The sequence below is a fragment of the Quercus robur genome, chromosome 8, assembly GCF_932294415.1.
Source record: "Quercus robur chromosome 8, dhQueRobu3.1, whole genome shotgun sequence".
Lineage (NCBI taxonomy): Eukaryota > Viridiplantae > Streptophyta > Magnoliopsida > Fagales > Fagaceae > Quercus > Quercus robur.
Genome location: NC_065541.1, coordinates 34,789,580 through 34,810,864, shown reverse-complemented (window position 1 = coordinate 34,810,864; position 21,285 = coordinate 34,789,580). Strand labels below are relative to the sequence as shown.

The 21,285-nt window shown below is 36.0% G+C and overlaps 1 pseudogene; it reads left to right on the top strand.

Annotated features, from left to right (window-relative positions):
- Positions 1–19,834, top strand: part of LOC126695319 (cellulose synthase-like protein H1) — a 106,268-nt pseudogene extending 86,434 nt beyond the window's left edge.
- Positions 19,835–21,285: the final 1,451 nt, after the last annotated feature.

Below are 21,285 nucleotides of genomic sequence, written 5' to 3'. Positions count from 1 at the left end.
CAATTTTTTGTGGTGTGTCCCCAGATGAGTTCCATCGGATTTCTAATATCACTGTTGCCAAGGAAGCATGGCAGATTTTGGAGACCACTTATGAGGGTACAAAGAAAGTTAAGGACACAAAGCTACAAATGCTGACTACCCAGTTTGAGGAGCTCAGGATGAGCGAGGATGAGTCCTTTGACTCTTTCTATAGTAAGTAAAATGAAGTAGTCATCGGCAAGTTTAACTTGGGAGAGAAAATGGAGGACTCGAAAGTTGTAAGAAAAATTCTCCGTTCATTGTCGGAGAGCTTCTGTGTAAAGGTAACTGCAATTGAGGAGAGCAAAGACCTTGATGAATTCAAAGTCCAAGAGCTGATTGGTTCTCTCCAAACGTATGAACTTTCATTACCAAATCAAAGAAAGAGCAAATCACTAGCTCTTAAGACGATAAATGAAAGGGTAGAAGGTCATGGTTCATCGGATGAAGATGTAGTAGAAAAGGATGTTGCCTACCTTGCAAAGAATTTCTACAAATTTCTAAAGTTCAAGAACAGTGAGAAATTTGGTGGTAAAGGGAAATTTATGAGTTCCGGAAAGGAGAAGAAGGACTTCAAAAAGAGAGAAGGGAAGGAGTCTCAATCTACTCAAGGAGTCACTTGTTTTGCGTGTAATGGACAGGGCCATTTCAAAAGGGAATGTCCTAATTACTTGAGATCGAAGGGCAAGGCGTATGCCACCACTCTCAATGACTCAGATTCCTCCACCTCTGATTCAGAGGATAGCTGTGATGAAGAAGGGAATTTCTCAGCATTCATGACTGTTGCTCATGTTGAGTCTTCGGAGGACTTGAATTTGCTTGTAGAAGTGCTTGGGGAGCATAGTGATGATGAATTCATGGGAATTGTAGAAGAATCAGATGCTAAAGAAGATGAAGAAACAACTGGTCTTAAAGAGAACTACAATTCTCTACTTGAGAAGTCAGGAGAATATGCAAGGGTGGCCAAGGCAGTTGTGAAAAAGATGAAGAAAGCTGAGGAGGACTATAGAAGTCTCCTAGTGAGATATAAGGAGGCCAAGTGTGAGATAGAGACGCTAAATGGCGAACTAACCAAAGCTTATACCAAGGTGAAATTCCTTGAGCTTGAGGTGGTTCAAGCAAATGCCAAGGTAAAGCGAGTCTCCATAAAGAAGCTTGATGATGTCCTTTCCTCTTAGAAGACCTTCTCCAACAATATCGGATTAAGATACACTGGAGAAAGTAGTTCAGTTATGAACATCTCCAAAGAAGTGAAGTTTGTGAAGGCCAAAGAGCCGGTTGTGGTTGCCCCTATTGTTGAAAAGGCAAATGTTGAGAAGAAGAAGAATGTAACTGACTAGTGGGTTTTGAACAAGCCCCTAATCAATCTATGGTCAGGTTTGAAGCCAGAGCAAAATCTCTTCCACGATCGCAAAGAGGTCCTAGAACGAACCATGTGTGTCATCACTGCGGACTTCAAGGGTACAACCGACCCAATTGTCATAAGCTGAGAGCATTGAGGAATGCTAGTGATCAAAGGTCAAGAAGGCCAAGAAATGACAAGAGGACTTGGGCTGTTGAGCCATTAAGAGATCGAAATGGTGATCCTAGAATGATGGACGTGATAAAGATGATTGGTGCATTCACTAATTGCTCGGAAAGCTTCACTAAAAGGTTTGAAAGTCCTAACTCTCGCACCCAATCCTATAAGGATATAACCCCAAACGCACGTGACGTGTGGGTGATGAAGGGTACTCATGCATAAGCATTACAACATGTCCATGCATTAACACTTCCTATGTTGTGTGACTGTTGGTCTGTTTTTTTTATGTGAATTGAAAACTATTTGCTTTTGCTTTCATTCATTTAAAATGTTTTTACATTGTTGCCTTTGATCAATCTCTTTTTTCTTGTGTGTCAAAAATCCAAAAACCACATAAAAAGTAGAAAATCCAAAAGGTTTGATCAACATTGCTGAGTTTTGTCTCAAAGTATGTTTTATCTTGTACCTTTGTGCAAATGGCTTTGTGCATCTACAAGCATAGCTTGTTCTCTATGCACTCATATCATTGTGGGAGAAATTTTGAAATCTATGTGACTGTTGTAAATAGATCTTCATCCTTGTCATGAATGATTAGTGAATAGTTTTGTTGATCTTGAGACATGCATAAACTTGTGTCTATATATCTTCCCACTTTTTATTTTATTGTTTTTAGCTAAAAGAGCTCACAAAATGTAAATCTCCAAATGAAAAGATATATTGAGCTGCAAAAGCCTGTCGCACATAATAGTATTTGACTAGGTAAAAGGGAAAGCGGCCAAAAATTAAAATTGTATGATGCCCAAAAAGCCAAAGGCTAACTCATTAAAGTGAAATATCAAAAATTTCAGGCATCAATCTCACAATGAGATGTGTTGATTCAAAAAGATCAAATGATATGTCAAAAATGGAGCTAAATGAAAAGTTTCAAAGATATTTTGCTCAAGCCTATGTGGGAGGTCATATATACATACTTCTATAATTGAGATGGGTCACATTATCTAGTGCTAGTTGTGTATGCCTTGATTGAATTGATCATTGAAGCTTCACATTAGATTAAAGACTATCTCATTTTTGATATTCACACACAACACACATGTCTATGTTCAATGAATGCCATATTCATTCATGTGATTGTACTTGATTAAATGTGTTTTCACATGCTCAATCTTTGTTGATCAATCATAAAAAGATTTTTGAGTGTTTTAGTTGTTTTTGGAAAGTACTTTGTTTTTGCAAAAATTGTCAAAAATTCAAAAATTATGTTGCCCTATTCTGGCGACTCAGTCGCGGGTAGAACCAGTTGTATGCCTCAGTCGCGAGTCCATAACAGAGATTTTTCGCGACTCAATGGCGACTCATTGGCGGGTAAATGCTTCAGTCATGAAAAAGACTTAGAATATTTGTCAAAATTTTGGAATTTCATGCTTTTCGCGACTCAGGTTGGCGACTTGTTTGCGGGTGGAAGGTCCAGTCGCGAGGGGTAAACAGAGATTTTCGCGGTTCAGTTTGCGATTCTCTCGCGAGTGGAACTTCCAGTCACGAAAACACTTAGAAATTTTTTTCAAAAGTTTTCTTCCAAGTGTTTGGCGGCTGGCCCTGGCAACAGGAACGTGAATTGTTTCAGTCGCGAAAATCGTGTGTTTTGCACAAAATGGGTCAGTTTTTAAACCTTTTCAGTTTGCCCTCGAACATTTCTGACTGTTCATCTTCTTCCTTACTTGAAACACTCTCAAACTCACCGTCTCACTCTCAAACAAACTTCCATTTTTGAATCATTTCATTCTCAAATCTTCAAGAAAAAAGGTATGGGTTTTTTATTTTCTCACTCTATTTTACATATTTATCCGTGTATTTCCTCATTTTGTGAGATTTTGTTTGAGTTTGTGTGTTTTGTATTGTTCGAACTTGGGTCTGCTTCAAATATTGGTTTTGGTTGTTTGGGGTTGGTTATTTTTGTTGCTAGACTGTTGAATATGTTTGCTATCATGATTATATTTCATTGAGCTAGTTTGCTATCTAACCTTGATTATTTGAAATATGTCATACCCATAAGATATGTATTTGGGCTCTCTATGATTTACTCTAAGTGTGAGTATGATTGGTTCAGAATGACTGTGTTGCTCTGTTCATATCATGTTCATGGTGGAATGTCACCATGATAGATATTTGTGATTGTGTAATGCTCATTGATTACTTTGCACTGAATTGTAATTGATCAATCATCATTTTTGGATACCTACTAAATTCATAAATATACAATCCATAAGTGTTGCTTATGATTTCTTGTTGCTGACTTGTTTCAAGTTCTGTGATTGATTGAGTGAGTTCTCTCTCTGAATTTCATTTTGTTTGTGAATCTAATCAAGTTGATGTTTGTGTCATGTGCTGTTGCAATTGGTTCTCTGTTGTGTGTCTTGTCTTTTGCAGATGTCACGTCGTTCATCTAATGGAAAGGAGATTGACACTGATGTTCCATCCCCTGTGGCTAAGAGGACTCGTCAATCGACTCAGTCGTCTCAGGTCTCAAACAATGAGAGATTTAGGACTCCTTTTGATTCACAGACCTTTTCAAGCATTTTTATAGATGCTACTCCTATTATGGAACGTGTAGTAAAATTCGATACCTTGAGCACAATGTTTGTTCCTAGGATTTTTGAAGCACGGGATTGGGCTGATCTGTTCGGGAATTTCGAGGACCCAGTTGATGAACTAATTAAGGAATTTTACTCTAATGCCAGATACACAGGAGTAGAGTTGAAATGTTGGGTTAGAGGAACCGAGTTCTCCATCAATGCAGACTACATTGCACAGGTTCTTCGCATTACTAGACCAGCAAATGTGAACCTCACTCCGTATGATGACATATCACTTCAGGTACAAGACATTCTCCAGGTACTTGGGCCTGATCATGAGGTTAGAAGCAAAGGATCATCTATCAGTACTGCACAATTATTGCCTGAACTGACGACTCTAAAACTGATCATGTTCTCAAATCTCTACCCACTATCTAACACCGCCTTCATAAATCTTGGAAGAGCACAATTTCTGTGTGATCTCATTACCGGAGTTCCAATTGACATTTGTGCTCACATCTTTCAGAAAATTTGGAAAACAACGGCTTGATCAACAACACGAACCAATATTCCTTTTTGTAGTCTCATCATGAAGATTTTGCTTTGTGAAGGTGTTCGTCCACCAACAGATGGAAAAGTTATTTCACATCCCCGACCAATTTCCATGAAAACTCTCCAAGCAAGCAAGAGTCACTCCTCTAAATCACCTAAGAGTGAGCCATTCTCCCATGCCACTCCATCCAGCCATGATTTTGCTACACTGGTGCATACCATAACTGTTTCATCCATTCCTTCTGAGAAGCAAACTACCAGCACTCCATCTGCACCTAGCTCTCAAGATGATAGATTGAGCACTTTATTTGAGGGGCTACATCAACGTATTTCCAGATTAGAAAGATCTCTCTACTCCACCAACAATCATGTTCAAATGCATCTCACTACAATTGAGGCACAGTTAAATGCTATTCAACAAAATCTCGAGGAAATCGTTTAGCTATTCGTGCCAAAAAGGGTGAGAGATAGCATATAGACAGGGGGAGATAGCAATGTGCACTTTGAAAGGGGAACACTGAAAAGGGGGAGTTATATACTCAAGAAGAGGCTGATACATATATACACTCACATATACTTTTAAGTAGTCTAATTTTTCTTCCATGTTTATAGTTGTTTATATAAACTCTACTTTTGTGTGGATATGGTTCTAATAGTTTGGTTTAAACTCATGGATGTGTCTGACTGTGATATTATTAATATTTAAAGTCGTTATTCAGTATTTTTTTTGTTTGTATCCATGTTGCTTTTGTAAGCTTTTAGGCTTTGTTTCCATGAGATTTATAGGCTTTTATGGTTTATACCATGCTTATACAGCCTTTATGTTTTGTTGCCTAGTACTTCTAGCTAAATGTTATGCTTTTAGTCTTCTCACTCTTGTGCCCTAGTAGGATTTTGTTCCTAGATGCATATACCTTATATATAGTGCATTAGTTGAGTGTTGGGTATGTAAGTGATTTGCATTGTGCTTATTGGCTTGTATGTCCGAATGTTATTCCAAGTGTGAATGAGCATTGTGGTTACTATTTTATAGTGATTGCTTGTTTGGTCAAGCCATGGTTTATTTCTCATTTCATTTTGCTTGATCGCATTGTGCTTGCCTCATATGCAATTACAAGTTTTTCTACATACAATGATCATACTATGTTGTTATGTTTCAGGAGATTCTTGTTCCTATGATTCAAGAGCTTATCAGATTCTAGAGTTAGGTGTGAGTGAGTTTTGTTCAACTGTTCCCAACTCACATATTAAGTCTAGATTTGTTTTAGGGTTTTGTCACGGAATAGCCAAAAGGGGAGATTGTAAGGTTGAATTTTATCAACCATCTTGTTGGCTTTATTCCGTGCCAAATTTGCTTGTATTTTAACAATTAGTAACCCTGTATTTAGGTGGGAATCATATAAGGGTAGTGAGTGAGAGAGTGTGAAGAAATGCTCAAGATTGTGCAAGGATGCAGAGACTCACGGCTGGGACTTGCGGCTGACTCGCGACTGGCAAGCCGCCAAAGCTGGCACACGTGTGAAGCATGCAGGGGAACTGAAGAGTCATGCCAACTGTTGCACTACAGGACAAAAGTGCTAGGCTGGCCAGGCCGTTAGCTCGCGGCTTGAACTCGCGACTCAGCCCAGTCGCAGGGCCAAGTCGCCAGACCACCCTATTTGGAAAAAACTTACTTTTCGCATTCTTTCTTACCCTACTATATTTAGATCCTTATACCCATGAAATGTAGAGAACTTCTAGAGAGAATTTTGAGAGAGAAACCCTAGAGAAAAACAAGATTGATTCATCCACAATCTTCACATAGAGACTCTTCAAATTCCTCTACTCTCTTCCTCTCCATTGTCAAATCCTTGAGAGGTAGATTACCAAAGCCTTTTCTCACCATACCCATATCTGTGAAAAGGCCATTTGGTGTTTAAGAAGCAGTTAAGAAGTGTGAGAGACCGCGCCCCCAGCCTGTTTTATAGGATATTGGGCCAAACCCATATGAATGGGTGGAGTCGTGTTGTTGCCTCTCAAAATGGAAGTTCGACTAGTTATATTTCCCCCTCTAGATTAAGGGTTTTACAATGGAATCGCCACTTATTTAATTATTGGAAAAATAAGAAAACCAAAATTGAAAAATTCCTCGTTTTATTAATTTTCAATTGAATTTACATTGATCATAGAAAAATTACATAGCTTTGGTCCTAGATACAATCTAAGATAAAGTACATAGTTTTGTTTCCTAGTTACAATCTAAAAATCGAAAATTACATGATTAAGCATTTGATCTACTGATCCTTGATCTAAGCTCGGAGGCTATGTTATAAGGTGGGAAGGTGTTAGGCACTCACTTTGCTTGGTAAAACCGATCTTCAAGACTATGGTGGCCAACATTCATATCATATCATCCAATATGCTATCAATCAATTTGCATGTTGAATTTAAAGTGTGTTCATGTGATAAACCCTAATTCAATTTATTAAGCATTTTATTTGGATTGACAAATAAATTCTAGTGAATGTGTGTGGATCGTGATATCATAGATAGATTCAAGGATTTGAAAGAATCATTAAACAAACATGTTTTTCATATTTTTGATGTGGATTTAAGATTAAATCTAGTGATATGCATGAGTATGTGATGAACAATCCAAAAACATGTGAAGAAAACATAAGAACATTCAAACATATTCAAGGGGATTATCATGCTTTAATCTTATATTCTCATCATGGCAACATAAACAAACAGTTAGGGAAGAGGATTATACCTTCATGGAAGATCTATATGGTGGAGGAGGGGACTCTTGATGGAAGTCTTAAGGGTGGAGGAAAAGAAGAGCTAGGAGAGGGAGAGTGAGTTTTACTCAATACCTTGAGTCTTCGGAAGACCAAGATATGACAAGATTATTCAACTTCACTAAAACTCAAGAGAAGAGAAGAGAGGGGAGTTTTTCTGTGTGCTTTGAAATGAAGGAGATGAGGGGTTTATATAGTAGTGGTGGAGGAAATATGAATGGAAGGTCATTTAATGAGAGTTAATAAAGAATCATGAACCTAGATCTCATTTTAGCCTTTGGGGAAATTTGGTGCATTAAATGTGGAGATTGATGAGAGTGAGAAGCAAGCAAAGTTCGGTTTTCCCGTAGCTGTTGTAACAGCCTGTAGAGCCAATTTCGAAAAACCATATCTGACTCAATTTTGATTGAAATTGTCTCATTCTTGTACTCAAATTAAAGCCCCGGATGTCTAGTTTCTAAGAAAATTAACCTTACTTACATATTCAAAATATTCTGAGAGATATTGATGAAATAGTGAGCAGAGGTCATTTGTTAGAAAATAGTTTCAGCACAATTAACATTAATATGTCTCAAATTAGCTCCCAATTAACATTAAATGGCTCCAATCACTCCCATTTCAGACTTAATTGGTTCCAAATTTATCCTAATTAAAAGATAATTGCACAAATTACTCATTGAATAATTAATGTTTAACTATCTAGTTAATTAGGTGTGTGCAACCCTACCATAAAATGTAATCCTAACCAATCAAATTATGACACATCGTCATTCTCAAATTGATTATACTTATAACCAATTGAAATCAAATTTTCATAATCTCATATAGTCGGACTCAATTTGTGATAATGCATCTCAGCCATTAAAACTTAATTTGATGATAACTTTCAATCTGATAGTCTGATTAGGGCTTATGACTGTCGATTTGATCGTTACAACATCAAGATCATTTTGGTGAAATGAGATTAAGGATCTAATGACCAGAATCAAGATGTATATGCCCAAGGTGAAATTATGCTTTTACCCTCTATGTAAGGTTAAATACGGATTGCAAAATGGGGTGTCAACAGAATGCCCCTCATTGGCAGAGCTTGAAAAGCAAATGTCAATGTATGAAAGAGATACTTAACTTTGCAATTAGTATTTAAAAATGGTGAATGCATGTAGATAAAAATGCAGATGGTCATTTAGTCGATCAAAATGTGGATTGAATCTCAGGGGAGATTGCCTACGTACCTCTTGGTGAGGGGATCAGGTCCAAACGTAGTTCATGCATGCGATTTTTTTTTTTTTTTTTTTTTTTTGAATGAGTACAAGACATGCTTACCTAAGGTCAAGAATATATGGAGATTCTAGTCATGTGTTTCTGAGGACCAAAGGTTTGGGATCCTGGCTCATGTTTTCAGAGGACCTAGGATTTTTAGATCTTGGCTCATGTTTTCAGAGGACCAAAGGTTCTGGATCCTGGCTCATGTTTTCAGAGGACTTAGGATTTTTAGATCTTGGCTCATGTTTTTCAGAGGACCAAGGGTTTTTTGGGCTTTGGCTCATGTTTTTAGAGGACCAAAGGTTTTGGATCCTGGCTCATGTTTTCAGAGGACTTAGGATTTTTGGATCTTGGCTCATGTTTTCAGAGGACCTAGGATTTTTGGATCTTGGCTCATGTTTTTAGAGGACCAAGGGTTTTTTGGGCTTTGGCTCATGTTTTCAGAGGACCTAGGATTTTTAGATCTTGGCTCATGTTTTCAGAGGACCGACGATTTTTGGATCTTGGCTTATGTTTTTAGAGGACCAAGGGTTTTTTAGACTTTGGCTCATGTTTTTAGAGGACCAAAGGTTCTGGATCCTGGCTCATGTTTTCAGAGTACCTAGGATTTTTGGATCTTGGCTCATGTTTTCAGAGGACCAAGGGTTTTTTGGGCTTTGTCTCATGTTTTCAGAGGACCAAAGGTTCTGGATCCTGGCTCATGTTTTGAGAGGACCTAGGATTTTTGGATCTTGGCTCATGTTTTTAGAGGACCAAGGGTTTTTTGGGTTTTGGCTAATCCTAGCTCATGTTTTCAGAGGACCTAGGATTTTTGGGCTTTGGCTCATGTTTTCAGAGGACCAAAGGTTTGGGATCTTGGCTCATGTTTTCACAGGACCAAGGGTTTTTGGATCCTGGCTCATGTTTTCAGAGACCTAGGATTTTTAGGCTTTGGTTCATGTTTTCAGAGGAACAAAGGTTCTCGATCCTGGTTCATGTTTTTAGAGGACCTAGGATTTTTGGATCTTGGCTCATGTTTTCAGAGGACCAAGGGTTTTTCGGGCTTTGGCTTTGTCTTATGTTTTCAAAGGACCAAAGGTTTTGGATCCTGGCTCATGTTTTCAGAGGACCTAGGATTTTTGGATCTTGGCTTATGTTTTCAGAGGACCAAGGGTTTTTTGGGCTTTGGTTGATCCTAGCTCATGTTTTTAGAGGACCTAGGATTTTTGGGCTTTGGCTCAAGTTTTCAAAGGACCAAAGGTTTGGGATCTTGACTCATGCCGATGTGTGTGGGCCTTTTACCTAGTACCTGCAAAATAAATATTTTCAATTAGTAACGGAGTTATTCATTGAAAAGAAGCTGGCATACCTGGCAAATGCCCCTAGTTTGGGACATATTTCATGATTCGATGAATGTTGAGGGTGGACAATTGACTTGATGTTGCACCATTGGAAAATATGGAAGAGGATCATAGCTTTCTGTTCTTGAAGAAGAATTTAATGAAGATTTTTTTTTTTTTTTTTGAATTTGGAAAACTTTAATTTTTTGAAGGAATTGAAAATTTTGAGTGATGAATTTTTTTTTTTTTTGAAAAATTTGGTACTCTTGAATTTTTTTCAAGGAATTGAAAATTTTGATTGATGATTTTTTTTTTTTTTTTTGAAAGCAACCTAAGAAGTACAAGCCCAATGCCCCTAGTCCTAAGGCCTTTTTTGAAAATTTCCTTCTTCTTCTTCCCTTTTTTTTTTTTTTTTTTTTTTTTTTTTTTTTTTTTTTGAAATATGAAGATTTTTTCATTATCAAAAAGTGAAGAAGATGAAGATGAAGATGAAGATGGAGTAAAAGTGATGAAGATTTTTTCATGATGATTGTTTTTTTTTTTTGAAAAACCTATCCTTTGAATGAGAATAATTTTGGCTGGAAGTTGATGCGGATTGCTAGATAAGTCCTTGCTCAATTCTTGCAAAAAGATAATTTCAATTAGCAATGGATTTATTCATTGAAATGAATTGGAAGTACTTACCCAATGCCCCTAGTTTGAGGCATATTCCATGCTTAGATTGAAGCTAAATTCATTTGATGTTGTGACCATTGGGGAACATGAAAGAAGATCATGGTCCACCATCCTTGGTTCCTGCAAAAAAGGCTTTCTTTCTCTAGCTTGTTAGAAACCAATTATCATGAAAACTTGCATACAATATAAATAGGCCAATGCTCTAAGTTTAAACATGCTTATAGCAAAACAAATGAGCTTAGCCTAACATGCATCCAAACAATTTTGTCACATTGTTTTGACTTTGTTCTCCAAGGTTGTTTGGGTGAATGGGACCGAGCCTCTGCAAGGCTGCCTACGTACCTCTCTCATAGAGGATCAGGTCAAGACGTAGTTCAAGATAACTGGATTTTGAAAAAGAATGATTTTTTTTTTTTTTTTTGTGGAAATGAGATTTCTCTTTCTTTCTTCTTCTCTTTTTATTTTTTTTATTTTTTATTTTTATTTTTATTATTATTTATTTATTTATTTTTTTGAACAAGAGGTGATCCTTTAAACAACCATTTTGGCAAATCAAAATGTTTAAGAATCAAACAAATCTCTTTGATTAGGAAGGATCATGATCATTAAACTCATGTAATCAAATTTGCTTCATCCTTTTGAACATAGTCAGATTAAGTCTCCAAAGGCAATCAAGAAATGAAATGTGATAATATTTATGAATCACATTGTTGGGTGCAAACAAGGAGAGTGCTCCAAGTTTGGAAGTTCTTTTGAGTCATTTTGAGGATTTGAGAATTTGAGAAATTTTTTCTCGGACATGTCATCCTGTGGGGTTTGACAATTTTAAGCATTTTTCCTTTTTAATTCAAGAGAAAATATTATTAGAGTTTAAGATGCGCCTACAATTAGCAAGACTTCAAGGAGGACTTATTCATGGGTTGTAATGTAGGCCGGGTTTAGGTTATGAAATGAAAGAAATAAAAGGCTCAAAATTCCCTATGATGTTTCCCTCAAGTATGCATTACTCAAAAATCAAGTATTGGAGGAGTTGTCCCATTTCTTCTTTGTCATCTTCTCACTAGTCTTCATTGGTCATTTCTATCAACATTTGTTTTTATGCTCATTCATCTTGAATCATACCTCTAGACTTTCATCTTGTAAAATCCTTTTCTTTTTAGATTACATCTTCAAGTTTCCAATTTGCTAGGATTTTACCCCCCTTTTTTTTTTCTTCTTTTCTTTGGCCCTAACTTTTGCCTAGACCACCCATTTGGGTTTTCAGCCTAGCGAGCTTTTTTTTTTTTTTTTTTTTTTTTGGTCTTTCATCTCTTAATTGAATGAACTTTTGGAGACCTTTTGCCCTCCTTGCATTTCTCAGCTTAATGATTTTTGGTCATTTTGATGCACTCTTTAGACTTCTTTCTTGCCTCAATTCATTTCTGTGCTTGATGAATCTTTTCCTTTTTTGATGAACTTTCTTTTGGATGAACCTTCTACTCTTCTTGGCATGATGAATTTTAGGTTCTTCAAACTTGATGCACATTTTTTTTTCTCTCACATTGATGGAATTTCATTTCTCTTTCCTTGATTGAGTGAAAACTCATTTTACTTTGATGATCTCTTATCTTTAGCTTAATGAATTCTCTACTTGTCTTTCATGTCTTCTAGGAGAGCTTTATCAATTAGCTTCAAAGCTACAAGGTCGATTCCTCCTCAACATGAGATTTAAGCATGCATACTTTGAATTTTTCCCACCCCAAGTTTAGATTTTAGTGGGTTCATGTAAAATCAAGGCTAAATGTTTGAAGACTCAAATGGGCTAGCAATGGATGATGAACATTATAGGTAATAGGAAATAATTTGGTTTAACCAAAGATGACCTCCTATCCCTAGTAATGCTTGCTTGTAGGCACAGTGATTCAAGCTCTTTTAATAAATTCATCTTAAAAGAAAAAGTATGAATGCTCTATTGGAGACACAAAAGTTTTCAGAAATTTGGAATGAATGCATGAGCTTTTTGAATTTTCTGATGGATAGATTTTCTTTGATTGCCTTGTAAGACCATTTCTTCTTTTATTCAAAGTAATTTTGCAAAAGTGTTTACACGAATCAAATGAAATTAATCCTTTCTCAATACAAGTTGATTGTTCAAGCCTTTAAACATCACAATTTTGAAAAAGTTTTGTCCAAGGGATCCTCATGTACCATTTTGAAAAGAAGACTTCAAAGAATCTTGAAATCTTTGAAAGAAAAAAAAAGGGCCTTTTTGAAAAAAGTCACTAGGAAGTCCAATGCCCATAGTTCAAGGAATTCTTTTTTTAAATGACTTAAGGGCTCAATGCCCCTAGTCCAAAGACTTTTTTCATTTGAAAAAATTTCTCTTTTTTTGGGAAAGATTTGGAAATCTTGAATTTTTTTTTTTTTTTTTTGAATTTTTTTGTTTTGTTTTTTTTTTTTTTTTTTTTATATATATATATACACAAACAAAGCTCATTAAATGCTACATGAAAAAGTTGAATTCAAAGAAACATAGAAACATGGAATAAACAAACAAACTTTAGGCTTAACCATGATGTTGCAAACCAAATGTAGACTGAGGCAAAGTTGGGCCACTTGCTTCCTCTTGATCCATTTAGGATTCTTGAGGCTTAGTGGGCTTGAACCTTGATTATGATGAAATGGCTTGACCTTACACTTGGAAGGCATGTATCTTGTGAACTTTTGGCCCTTGATGTTAATCATGCGAATACACATTTGATAGGCTCGAGTATTGGGCTTAAAATGATTCAAGAAACAATTTTCGATTTCTATACCAAGTAGAGTTCAATCACAGGCCTTTGGGCTTGAGTTCATTTATAGCATACAAGGTTCAAACAATTATGATGGGCTCAAGCGTTGGACTTGGGCTCATCATGGTTCAAACAACGGCTAAACACATGCATAATGCAATACAATTAACATGGACCAACCTAAAGATAGGTTCTATGGGTCATTAGAACATGGGTAGAAGGTAGTTTAAAGGTCCCCACAAGTTAGGACGTCGTACCTCCCAACTTGTGACGTCAGGAGTGCCGTGCTAGTCCGAACGGTACAGTTTGTCCTTATGAACCACCATGGTATAACCATGATGATCCTTGTCGCGGTGGGTGGTAGGTTCACCGCTGGGTATGTGAGTCTCAGGAAGACCACAATCCACGGCTAATACTACTGGGCTTTCGGGCTAGCACACAAATAAAATAAATTTCATTCAAGCAAATAATGCATGACATGCAAAATAATGACATATTAGACATATTATATACAAAAAAAGTAATAAACAAACAATGACATGGTTGGCCACCATAATCTAATTGAAACTTAGCCCTCAATGTCTCCAGTGGAGTCGCCACTGTGAGAGACCGCGCCCCCGGCCCGTTTTATAGGATGTTAGGTCAAACCCACGTGAATGGGTGGAGTTGTGTTATTGCCTCTCAAAATGGAGGTTCGACTAGTTATATTTTCCCCTCTAAATTAAGGGTTTTACAATGGAGTCACCACTTATTTAATTATTGGAAAAATAAGAAAACCAAAATTGAAAAATTCCTCATTTTATTAATTTTCAATTGAATTTACATTGATCATAGGAAAATCGAGGATGTTGTCCAAAACCAAAACATTGTGCCATGTGATTTAACAATTTTCTCCAAAATAGACAAAAAAATCATCCATCTATACTCAAGGTACTCTTTTATAGTGTAGGGTGTAGGCAGTTAGGCTTTCGTCCAGTGCGTGCATGCATATAGCATTAGGAGAAATTATAATATCCTCATAGGCCAAGTAATTTGTACACTGTTCCATTAAAAGATATTTTCCTGTTTTAAAATAATGGATTAGAAAAAAATTTTCAACAAAAATCAACTAACTTGGAAATTTAAATAGGTGTGAGTTTTTTAGTGGAATGGTGGACAAGTGACATGGTTCACCATGAGGATTGTATAATTTCTCTAGCATTAGGTAGTATTCCGGATCAATATGCTATCATTTTAGGACACACGTCCTCTTTAGTGTAAAAAACGGAAAATGCTAGAAATACTAATGTTTTTACAAATTATTGATATAGTGAGTAGTTATTAATAATTGAAAAAAGTGATATTAGTGATGGGTTTATATGAAAACCAGTAAAAATTAGTCATAACAACAATTTGTAAAAATATTGTAAAATAGTTTGTGGTTGTAGTATTACTTATAAAATAATATGAAAAATGTTAAAATCACTAACTATTTTACAATATTTTTTATAGAGTGTTGATGTAGTGTGTGATTATTCTTATTTTTATTTTTATTTTTAGATGTAGAGTGGTTATTTTTAGTTAGTGTTACATAAATTTGTTTTATTGATATTTAGATATAAAACACCACTTAAATTTATCATCTTAGGCAACTCCATTAAGCTAGCCCTAAGATTTATATACACACTATAGAAGTGTAGTCATGTAGACTTTAGGAGTGTGGTTTGCAATTTATCCTAAGAGTTTTAATGACCTTAGCATTTTCCAAAATTTAATGATAATAATTGGTTTAAAAAAAAAAAAAAAGAGTTAATCTACTATTTTTCTTAAATCCAAAAGGGTTGATGAAATATTTGAAACTCTCAAAAATAAAAACTCAACTCAATTGAAAACCATAAGCACCTTGGGGAAAAAATGTTGGCTTTAAATTTTGTAAATCAATATTATATATGGTAGATTGTCAATATTAGTCACCTAATCTTTTATGAGTTCAAATCTTCTGTCCTGCTTTTCCTGCTCCACTTTATACTCCACTAATAAAACTTGCCACGTGTTCACCTAATTAATTAAATACTACTATTAATTAATAACGACAGTATTAATAAGTCAATAATGATAGTATTTAATTAATTAGGTGAACACGTGGTAAGTTTTTATTGGTGAAGTATAGAGTGAAGCAGGAAAAGTGAGACAGAAGATTTGGACTCATCTTTTACATGGCCACACACTAGACAATTTCTATCTCTTTCTTAACACCATCAAAAGTTATAATAATGCATCATCGTATCTAATTAAGATAAAGTAAACATCTTTTCTTTAAAAATAATAAATTTTTATTTCTTTTTATTAAACCATTGAATCAAGATATTTGATTCCCTATATAAAATTAAATTTAGTTTGCATAGTTTATTTATTTATTTATTTTTATTTGAGAAACACACACACACATATATATATAGGGAAAAGGGGATGAGATAAGGGAATACATTCACACGCCAACACTAAAACTACATGCAACAGTTAATGTCGCGGAGCAAGTGATAAACCCCTTCTCAATATCAAATTAAACTTTGTTTAGTTAGTGTTACATAAATTTATTTTATTGATATTTAAATATAAAACACCACTTAAATTTATCATCTTAAGCCCTAACTCTATCGAGCTAGCCCTAAGACGTGTATACACACTATGTATATGTATATATACCCTAAAACAAAAATCCATGGTTAACACTGAATGAAAGTGCACAAACTCAAATTGAATTCAAATTTACGTTAAGAATCACTAGTAAAATGGTAATGAAGCCAACCATCTAAAAGGCTTATTTTGGTTTTGTTATTGTAGGTTATATGGGAGAACAAGAAAGGTCTTTTAGATGGGTTGTCAGATTTGGTCTATCTATCCAGAGAGAAGAGGCCAAATCATTCACATCATTATAAAGCGGGTGCTGTGAACGTTTTAGTAAGATGTTTCTTATGCCAAAGAAATTTCAAAACGTCTTATATGATTTTTATAAAACCTAATAGCTTTGATATTTATTTAATTTCCATTTTATTGTTTTTATATTGTGATTAGACCAGAGTCTCTGGGTTGATGACAAATGCCCCTACATGCTGAATGTAGACTGCGATATGTATGCCAATAATCCAAAGATTGTTCTTTATGCAATGTGCCTCCTACTTGGCTCGAATAGTGAAAAAGAAATAGCATTTGTTCAGTTCTCACAGGCTTTCTATGATGGATTAAAGGACGATCCTTATGGCAATCAATTGGTGGTTATGCGTGAAGTGAGTCAAATTTTCAAATCTTTACAAACAAGAGTCTTTTTCCTTCTCTCCTAACTACAAACAATGTAATTTGTACCCTATATAGATTATAGCGTGCTATATACGCACTAACGAAAAGTACTCACTAATGGTTTGGTTTGGTATAGCTAGAATATGGCATGCGGATTTTCTGGACTGCAAGGATTCTTCTATGGGGGAACAGGATGTTTTCATAGAAGAAAAGTTATATATGGCTTACAGCTAGATAATATAGATTCAGTAAATGGTAAGAAAATAAATTTTCATTTTCATTTACCATTCCTCTACAAACAAAATAAATAGAAAATTTATTTTTAATAGTTTTATGTGAATTAATTTTATTGGTAACACTAGAAATGATAAGCATAAGGTTAGTTATGTAATTTTCTATTCTCTTTTTTTTGTTTTTAAATTTTTTATAGCATCATCAACTGTATATATATTTTAATACATTGGGTTTGGCAGAGGAAATACTAAAAAGAGTTGGGAGTTCAAAGGAGTTGATGAAATCAGTTGCTCATGCTTTGAAGGGAAAGACAAATTCACCAGATCATCTTTCAAACTCAATTGACACAGCATACCAAGTTGCCGGTTGTGGGTATGAGCATGGTACTAGCTGGGGTAGACAGGTTAGAGAATAAAATTAATGGTACTAACTACTAACTATGCGTTTACCAAAAAAAAAAAAACAAAAACAAAAACAAAAAAAATACTAACTATGCATTATAAATTTACATTTTTATTTTATTTTATTTTTATATAAGACATAATATAGAAACCATTGATATTCATATCTAAAATTTCCCTCATTTTTAAATTCTAGTTATCACTATTAGAAACACCTGGAATTGGTAGTCATTATATTTGTAGGGTCACAATTTGGAGCCCAAGCCCAAATTGTATGGAGTCTTGGTCCAATGAGCCCAATACAATGAATTTGTAGAGAATGAGTCAAAGAACTAGGTACTAGTGAATTGGACAACAGCTAGTATTGGACTAAATGACAATCAAACACAAATAATAAATGTTGATATCAATGGACTTTCAGTTTGAGGAGGCCACAGGTATTGTATATTGATCACAGTTGGATACTAAGACAGTTTAGATTGTTACAGTGTACTCTCTCTATTTTCCAATCCCTATCTCATGGGGATCTCTCACATTGTATAGCATTCTTTGAGCCATCTTGATCCCACACTTGTTGATCATCCAAATTCTTACTTGAGTATCCGTCCCGTCAGACACCCCCTTCAGCCTTCTGTGAGTTGTGGTAGCCAAGGCAACACTGTTCAGAGATCCTCTCCACATAAATGCGGTCAGAAAAGTAGCTGTATTACATTTAATGCGGTGGTAGCAACTTTTCCTTAGATATTTTGTGTTTCTTTATTCCCTGTATGTTTATATGGCACACTCCCATCACTAGGGCCTTTCGGAGGGGCCCTCTAATTTCTAGAGTTACGTATTTGCGCTACATCGATCGCATTCGTGGAGGTATTCCTTGGATCATCTTTCATGTATTTCCTGTTTATGGGACTTTAACTGTGAGTCTCTTTTACAACCATTTACCTCTCCTCGGACTTGTCAATTGCCCTGGGTGAAGCCCAAAGCCTACTACATGATTTTGAGCCTTTGTCCCTACAATATTAATGAATAGTTTTTATTTTATTTTATTTTATGGTTGAATTAATTTAGTAAAAAATCTTGTAGTTTAGTGTCATTGCCTATTATTATTTTATATAAACAGATTTAGAGTCGAATCCTCCACTCTCATTGTTGTAAACATTCAATTTTTTATTTTTTCGAAATCTAGTTTGACGTGATATTATTCATACTTTTGTTAGTTTTTTCTTTTGGTTGGGCCACTCTCATCATTATTATAATTTTTTCTAGCTGGGTTGGTTATATGGATCCACATCAGAGGATATTCTCACTGGGCTAAAGATTCATAGTAAAGGTTGGAAGTCAGCTTTACTAAGCCCCAACCCACAGGCCTTTTTAGGGTGTGCACCTTCTGGTGGGCCTGCAGCAATGACCCAACAGAAGAGGTGGGCTACCGGTCTGCTTGAAGTTCTCTTAAGCAAAGACTGTCCCATATTGGCCACCCTTTTTGCAAAGCTCCATTGGAGGCAATGCTTGGCCTATCTATGGATCTTCACGTGGGGCCTACGCTCTATCCCAGAGTTATGCTATGCTTTTCTGCCCGCGTATTGTATCATCACAAACTCCCATTTCTTGCCCAAGGTACTTCCCATGCATTTTATTCTTTTTATATACATTTGAGTAGTTTAATATCATGTTCCTCAAAAAAAAAAAAAAAAAAAAAAAAAGTAGTTTAATATCTTTTTTTTTTTTTTTTTTTTTTTTTTTGCTAAACAAGTTGTTTAATATCTTATATCATGCATAATGATCATGTTCATCATATAGTAATAGAATACATGTGGAATAAGTCCAAATTTGACAAATCATATTGATGCTGTGACAATGGAAATATAAATCACTCATTTTAATGTCATAAATAGAGGTCAATCAACTTGATACAGCTATTTACATTATTGGAAGCTAAAACTGTGTTCATGCAGGTCCAAGAGCAAGCCTTTTATATAGCAATAGTTGTTTTTGTCATCTACCACCTTTACACTCTATCCGAGTACCTAAGAGCTGGCCTCTCAGTCCGAGCTTGGTGGAACAACCAGAGAATGGCAAGAATAACCACAATGACTGCATGGTTGTTTGGATTTCTAAGTGTCATTCTCAAACTCTTAAGAATATCCGAGACAGTCTTTGAAGTTACAAAGAAAGACAAATCCACTTCTAGTAATGGCGCTCATGATGTAGATGCTGGTAGGTTCACCTTTGACGAGTCCCCAATTTTTGTGCTAGGCACATCCATTTTAATGGTGCACTTGACTATGCTCGTTGTGAGCTTGTTAAATCTGCAACCGCCAGCTCATGATGGGCTTGGTTCAGGGCTAGGTGAGGTCTTGTGTAGTGTGTGGTTGGTGCTATGCTTTTGGCCATTTTTGAAAGGACTATTCGGGAAAGGAAAGCATGGAATTCCCTTATCCACTATGTAAGGTTGAATTTTATCAACCATCTTGTTGGCTTTATTTCGTGAAAAATTTGCTTGTATTTTAGAAATTAGTAACCTTGTATTTTGGTGAGAATCATTTAAGGGTAGTAAGTGAGAGAACGTGAAGAAATGCTCAAGATTGTGCAAAGATGCAGAGACTCGCAGTTGGGACTCACAACTGGCAAGTCGCCAAAGCTGGCACACATGTGAAGCATGCAAGGGAGGTGAAAAGTCATGCCAGCTGTTGCACTACAGGACAAAAGTCCCAGGCTGCCAGTCGTTAGCTCGTGACTTGAACTCGCGACTCAGTCTAGTTGCGAGGCTAAGTCGCCAGACCACCCTGTTTGGAAAAAGCTGACTCTTCGCATTCCTTTCTCAACCCACTATATATAGACCCTTATACCCACGAAATGTGGAGAGTTTCCAGAGAGAATTTTGAGAGAGAAACTCTAGAGAAAAACAAGATTGATTCATCCACAATTTTCACATAGAGACTCTTCAAATTCCACTACTCTCTTCCTTTCCATTGTCACATCCTTGAGAGGTACATTACCAAAACCTTTTCTTACCATACCCATATCTGTGAGAAGGCCATTTGGTGTTTGGGAAGTAGTTAAGAAGGGATCAATTTCATATTGATTGATGCTATGGTCAAGTAGCGGAATTCGGTAAGCTAAAGAAGAAATAGGTTCGGCGTAACCTCGTTGGAGTAGGAGCTTGGAGGGCTTAGGTACATTGGGTAGATTAGGCTTGGAGGGTCTTCTGCTGTTCTTGTATCCCAACTACATTCTTTAGTGGATTATTTATCGCTTGGAGGGCGGCGAAAAGGTTTTACGCTGAAGGCTTCCGTTTCCTCTTCGATAACACATCGTTGTGTTGTCCTTGTATTTGCATCTCTCTTCCCTTAATCTTTGCCATTTAATTTCTATTGTGGATGTGATTTTACTTGGTTTAGATTGTTTATCAATTCTGTATTTAGCTTATGTTCATAGTCCGCACATTAATTGTTTGATATTAAACTTGAATTGGTAATTTGTTAATTGGGGGTCTAAATGTTCATAGTGTTTTATACACTTATTGAACTTTCAATTGGTATTAGAGCGGGTTCACTTATATTGGTTTTATTACCTTAGTGTGATCCTTAACCCCATATTGAGATGGATCGATCTCAATCTTTAAATGCTCCACCATATTTTGATGGTAGCAACTATGCCTTTTGGAAGGTGAGGATGAGAGCATTTTTGTGGTCTATAGATGAGGCTGTTTAGGATGCTGTTGAAATAGGTTGGGCAAAGCCAGAGGCAGCCAAATCCACATGGGATAAGGCAGCCCTCGCGGTGTCAAATGCTAATAGCAAAGCACTTAACGCAAATTTTTGTGGTGTGTCTCCAGATGAGTTCCATCGGATTTCACATATCACCGTTGCCAAGGAAGCATGGCAGATTTTGGAGAACA